Raw genomic sequence first — 5,563 nt, 5'->3', positions numbered from 1 at the left:
AGGGAGCGGGCGCCCTGGCGTCCCGAGCCCGCGCCGCCGGCCCGGCCGGCCCCCCGCCTCCCCGCCGGCCTCCCCCGCGGCCCAGCCGGGTCCCCCGGGCAGGGCCCTGGCGCCGCTGACCTGGCCTCCGCGAGCCCGCGGGCGGCCCCCAGCCCGGCCTCGGAGCTCCCCGGGAGCCCCACGCCTCTGGAGCCAGGGACACCAGTTGTCCCCTCCCCCAGGTTGGTCTCTGCCAGGGACCCGCAGCTCACTCAGCTCTCCTGGGCCTCACTGTATCCCAAACCAGTCCTTCGGCACAGCTCAGATCTCTGGAAGCCCCCAGGCCTCTAGGAGCCTTGGATAACCATCTCAGACACACACACACACACACACACACACACACACACACACACACGAATGTTGGCCTCTTGCAGAAACACCCAGGCCACCTCAGGAGACCCCACCGCCCCCGCTGACCCGATACAAGCTTAGCCAGGCCCCAGACTCCACTGCTAATCCCAGGCCTCTCAAACTGACCCCAATCTCCTAGCAATTCTCCGCCTCCCCTTATGCTAGGCAAATGATCTACCCACAGAGGCCTAGAGCCAGGGTGATGGGGCATGCCTCAGGGAAGCATCTTGAGGGAGAGGTTTAAGCAGAAGTGCTGTCCTACAGTCCTTGGGGAAAGGCACAAGCCAAAGGATAAAATGGAGCTGGTTGAGAGGTGGGGTCCAAAACTCGACCCTCAGCTGGAGTAGCTGGTAGGAAAGGCATGAGCAGACTGCACCCTTAACCACACGTGTCCTACACAGCCCCAGTGAGGCACCTCCAGGCAGAGGCCAGCATGCTGTTTGAAAGGATGTTTGATTTTCACACATTCTAGGCTTTTGCAAAATAGTTGTTTGATCCTGAAGAAAAGAATGCCAAGAAGAATTGGCCGTTGGGGAAAAGGTCCTGGGGCGAAGCCATAGCAAGGGTGTACGTTCCAAGCATCTCTATCACTCAGAAATGCCACTGGTTCAGATGGCTTTACAGGCAAGTTCTGTCAAATCATTAAGGGACAGATAATCCCTATGTTATTTAAACAGTTACTCAGAAAAAAAAAAAAGGCAAAAGTTTTCCTTTTCATCTCCCAAGTTTAGCGTGACTCTGATACCAAAATCCAACAGAGATAACACCAGAGGAGACCTACAGATCAGCATAGAACACTAGTCCCTGGAGAATTTAACATGTGTTCTTTGAAAAAGAGGTTCTGCAATCAAATAACTGAGAAATAGCCATTTATAGTCTACCTTTTGGAGAATTACAGGAAGTATTAGTATATTAGGGTCACTGTGAAGTCCAGGAGTAAGGAAGCCTAATTAACTTGACATTTCCCAAACTCATCTGAGCCAGGATCACTTTTTCAAAGTTCATCAATTAATCTCTAATATGTAAATCAATGCTATAGACCAACCCACTTAAGTATATAGTAGTTGTAAAACTACTAAATAAAATTTTAGCAATTTGAATCCAACTTGATGTAAAACACATCAAAATCCACTATGATTAAGCAAGATTCATCCCAAGAGCGCAAGGATAATTCAACCTTAGGGAGTGTGTAAATTCATTGCATTGTTAAAGAAAAATAAATCACAGGATATTATCAACAGGATACACGCTTTAAAAGTATTTGGTAGGGGCTGGCCCCGTGGCCTAGTGGTTAAGTTCGCGCGCTCCGCTGCAGGTGGCCCAGTGTTTCGTTGGTTCGGATCCTGGGCGCAGACATGGCACTGCTCATCAGATCACGCTGAGGCAGCATCCCACATGCCACAGCTAGGTGGACCCACAACGAAGAATATACAACTATGTAACGGCGGGGGGCTTTGGGGAGAAAAAGGAAAAAAATAAAATCTTTAAAAAAACAAAAGTATTTGGTAAACTTCAACACCAATTACTTACAAATTTTTAAAAACCTCAGTAAATTGGAAAGAAAATGTCAACTTCTTAACATGACAAAGTTTACTCATCAGAAGCCATCAACGAGCATATTTAATGGTGGAACACTAAAGGTATTCTCCTTTCAGTCGGAGACAAAACAAAGATGCCTGCTATAATGGCTACAAACTAAAGCCAATGCAATAAGATAAGAAAAGTATATAAGAAATACAAATATTGCAAAGGAAGAGACGAAATTGTCATTATTTGTTCATGATTTAAGTGCATCCCTAAAAATAAAAATTGAAGAGAATCAACTAAAAATCTTAGAGACTAGTTAGTGGTAAAATGGCTACTTATAAGCTAAACACCAAAATCAATGACTTTCTTAAATGTTAAGGGAGAAGCCTTCTTTTCTATACAGAGGGACTTCTGTTAGAATAACACTCACGGCCTCTCTCCATCCTAGGGGAGAATGAGTGACTTTCCTATGCTCTCCGCCACATGGTAAGTGGACCCGTTTCTGGGGCAGAGAGATACTATTGTCCAGCACTGCCTGCTACTAGAGAGGTAAGTCTATGCAATTCAGGGGGAAATATGGCAAGCCTACTTGGCTACAGATCAACAGCTACATTTTCCAGCCAACTTTATCAGCAATAAAGGTAGTATTTGTATCTCCTCTCTCTCTCTTCTGTGTCTATGCCTTGATTTCTTCCAAATTCAGAAGAAAGAGAGAGGTATTACTTATAGGATCCCCTAAATACAACACTAAATACTAGTGATTTCCACTTAGAAAGTATAAATTTTTAAAAAAGGAGAGATTATATGCACATTAGCAATGAATACTATAAAATATCTAGGCATAACCTTAACAAGAAGTGGCAAGGACCATAGAAAAAAACTATAAAACCTTGCTGAAGGACACAAAGGAAAAATTTAACAAATCCCTGGGCAGAAAGTCTCAATATTGCAAAGATGTCATATCCCCCCAACTCAATTGATAAATTGAGTGGAATCCAAATCAAAGAACCAATATGATTTGAGCGGTGGAGTGCTATGGAACATGACAAAGTTATTTTAAAACTTATCTTGATAAATAAATATGGGGAAATATCCAGGAAATTTTTGAAACTGAATATTTTATTATTATTATAAGAATATTACTAATAATGAATATAAAATACAATGCAATGTATATAAAATATAATGTAATATGATATATTGCTCTAACATAATGTAATACTTCAGGAAATAAAATTGTGGGCCACTAGTGTAAGGATATACACTTTTATCATTTGTTAAGTTCCATGTTTATAAATGCTGTGTTTTTATCCACTGATCTACTTGTATATTCCTAACCCCCCACTCTAAGCCATATTATTTTGCCTAGACCACTTCAGTAACTTCCTTACTGGTCTCCTGGCTTTGCCTCCAACCAAACAATGGAAAATAGCAACCAGAGTGATCATTAAAAAGTAATAATAATAAAATGCAACAAATCGCTCTCTTGCTTAAAGCCCTCCAAATGATTTTCCATAAAATAAAATAAAATTCAAATGGCCCAGCATGACCTACAAGATCTCGTGTTGTCTGGACCTGGCCTGCCCCTCTGCAGCTGATTTCCTGTTGGATTCTTAAATATCAAAGCTGTTTCTTCCCTGAGGGATTTCACCAGAGCACCCCTCCTCTCCATCTTTACAGGGCCTCGCCCTTCTCATCCTTAAACTGGCAGCTTACATGCTACCTCCTTGGAGGCCTTCACTGGTCATCCATCTGAGAAGGTCCCTATTGTTTTCATACCGCATCAGTTCATTTCCTGCTTATCACTCCTCACAATTTGTAACTATTTACTATTTGTTTACCTGTTCAAGTGTCAGTCTCCCCACCGGACTGAAAGCTCCACAAGGTATCTGTTCATCAAGCATAAATGTGCCACACATACTAGCCCCTCAATAAGCATTTGCTTAGTAGATAGATGTGTCAACATTTAATATGTGCATACCCTCTGTCCATGTTTAATAATTATCCAAAGTAAACAATCAGGCAAGTGCACACAGATGCATGTTCAAGAATAATTATTTCAGTATTGCTTATAATGAGAAAATATTGGCTATATCCTAAACGTCTAACAATAGAAGATTGAGTTGTTAAAAAAGCTGTAGTGACGTAGAAATATATCATGGTATTTTGTTAAATAAAAAAACACAGGTAATAGAACAGAATGCATTTATTCTATGAGCCCATTAATGTTATATGTATTTGTGATTATTTATATGATATGCATAAAATACTTGGAAAAATGTATGCCAAACGATAACAGTTTAGTCGTGGCTATATCCGGGGTGGGGGGATATGTCTGGGGGGCTATTTTCTGCTCTAGCATATCTAAACATATATTTTAGCATATCTTAGGAATATGGATGCAAATAACAGAACACTCACCCACAGTAGCTTGAACAAGAGGCATTTATTTTACTGGCTAGGCATCACCTACCTTCAGTCTCCGATTATGTGAGAATGAAGATGTTAAGGACACATGTCCTTCTCTGACATCCTCAGATGGTTGTCGTTTATGTTCATGCTTGCTGCTCCATGGGCACAGGATGGCTCCTCCCGCTTCAGATGTCATGGCCTCCTCTTTCACAGCAGGGAGGGGAGTAGGGAGGAAAATCTTTCCCCAAAACTCTCCAGCAGACCTATTAAGATCCCCTGGGCCAGAAATGGGTCACATGGCCACTCCTAACTACAAGAGAGCCTACGAAATTGGCTTTGTCAGTCACGGTCACCTCCTGAGGCTGGCCATATTGCCAGGCCAATAAAAATCACTGTTCCCTGGGAAAACAGTGTGGAGCTTCCTCAAAAAATTAAAAATAGAACTACCATCTGATCCAGCAATCCTACTTCTGGGTGTACATCTGAAAGAAATGAAAACAGGATCTCAAAGAGAGGGCTGCACTCTCACGTTCATTGCAGCTTTATTGACAATAGGCAAGACCCAGAAATAACCTAAGTGGCTATCAGTGGATGAGTGAATAAAGAAATGTGGGGTACGTATACAACGGAATATTATTCAGTCACAAAAATGAAGGAAATCCTGCCATTTGTGACAACATGGATGAACCTCTAGGGCATTATGCTAAGTGAGATAAGTCAGACAGAGAAAGACATATGCTGTATAATCTCATTTATATGTGGAATCTAAAAAACCTGAACTCAGAGCTGGCCTGGTGGCGCAGCGGTTAAGTGCGCACATCCTGCTTCGGTGGCCTGGGGTTCACTGGTTCGGATCCTGGGTGTGGACATGGCACTGCTTGGCAAGAGCCATGCTGGGGTAGGCATCCCACAGATAAAGTAGAGGAAGATGGGCACGGATGTTAGCTCAGGGCCAGTCTTCCTCAGCGAAAAGAGGAGGACTGGCAGTAGTTAGCTCAGGGCTAATCTTCCTCAAAAAAAATAAATAAATAAAAATAAAAAAATAAAAAACCTGAACTCATAGAAACAGAGAGTAGATTGGTGGCTGCCAGGGACATGGTGTGGGGGAAATGGGTGAAGGTGGTCACAGGGTACAAACTTCCAGTTATAAGATGAGTAAGTTCTGTGGACCTGATGTACGGCATGGTGACTATAGTTAACAATATTGTATTGTACACCTGAAAGTTGCTAAGAG

At 42.7% G+C, this 5,563-nt stretch overlaps 1 protein-coding gene across 1 annotated transcript in view; it reads right to left on the bottom strand.

Annotated features, from left to right (window-relative positions):
- The window catches only part of MVB12B (multivesicular body subunit 12B), a 188,794-nt gene extending 188,440 nt beyond the window's left edge, over positions 1–354 (bottom strand). The window contains exon 1 of the transcript XR_006891083.1: positions 252–354. The gene's annotated coding sequence lies outside the window, so the exon portion shown is untranslated. The remainder of the gene's footprint in view (positions 1–251) is intronic.
- Positions 355–5,563: the final 5,209 nt, after the last annotated feature.

This window comes from Equus quagga, chromosome 1 (assembly GCF_021613505.1).
Source record: "Equus quagga isolate Etosha38 chromosome 1, UCLA_HA_Equagga_1.0, whole genome shotgun sequence".
Taxonomy (NCBI): domain Eukaryota; kingdom Metazoa; phylum Chordata; class Mammalia; order Perissodactyla; family Equidae; genus Equus; species Equus quagga.
Note: the sequence above shows the minus strand (reverse complement) of the source record. Positions and strands in the feature narration are given on the sequence as shown.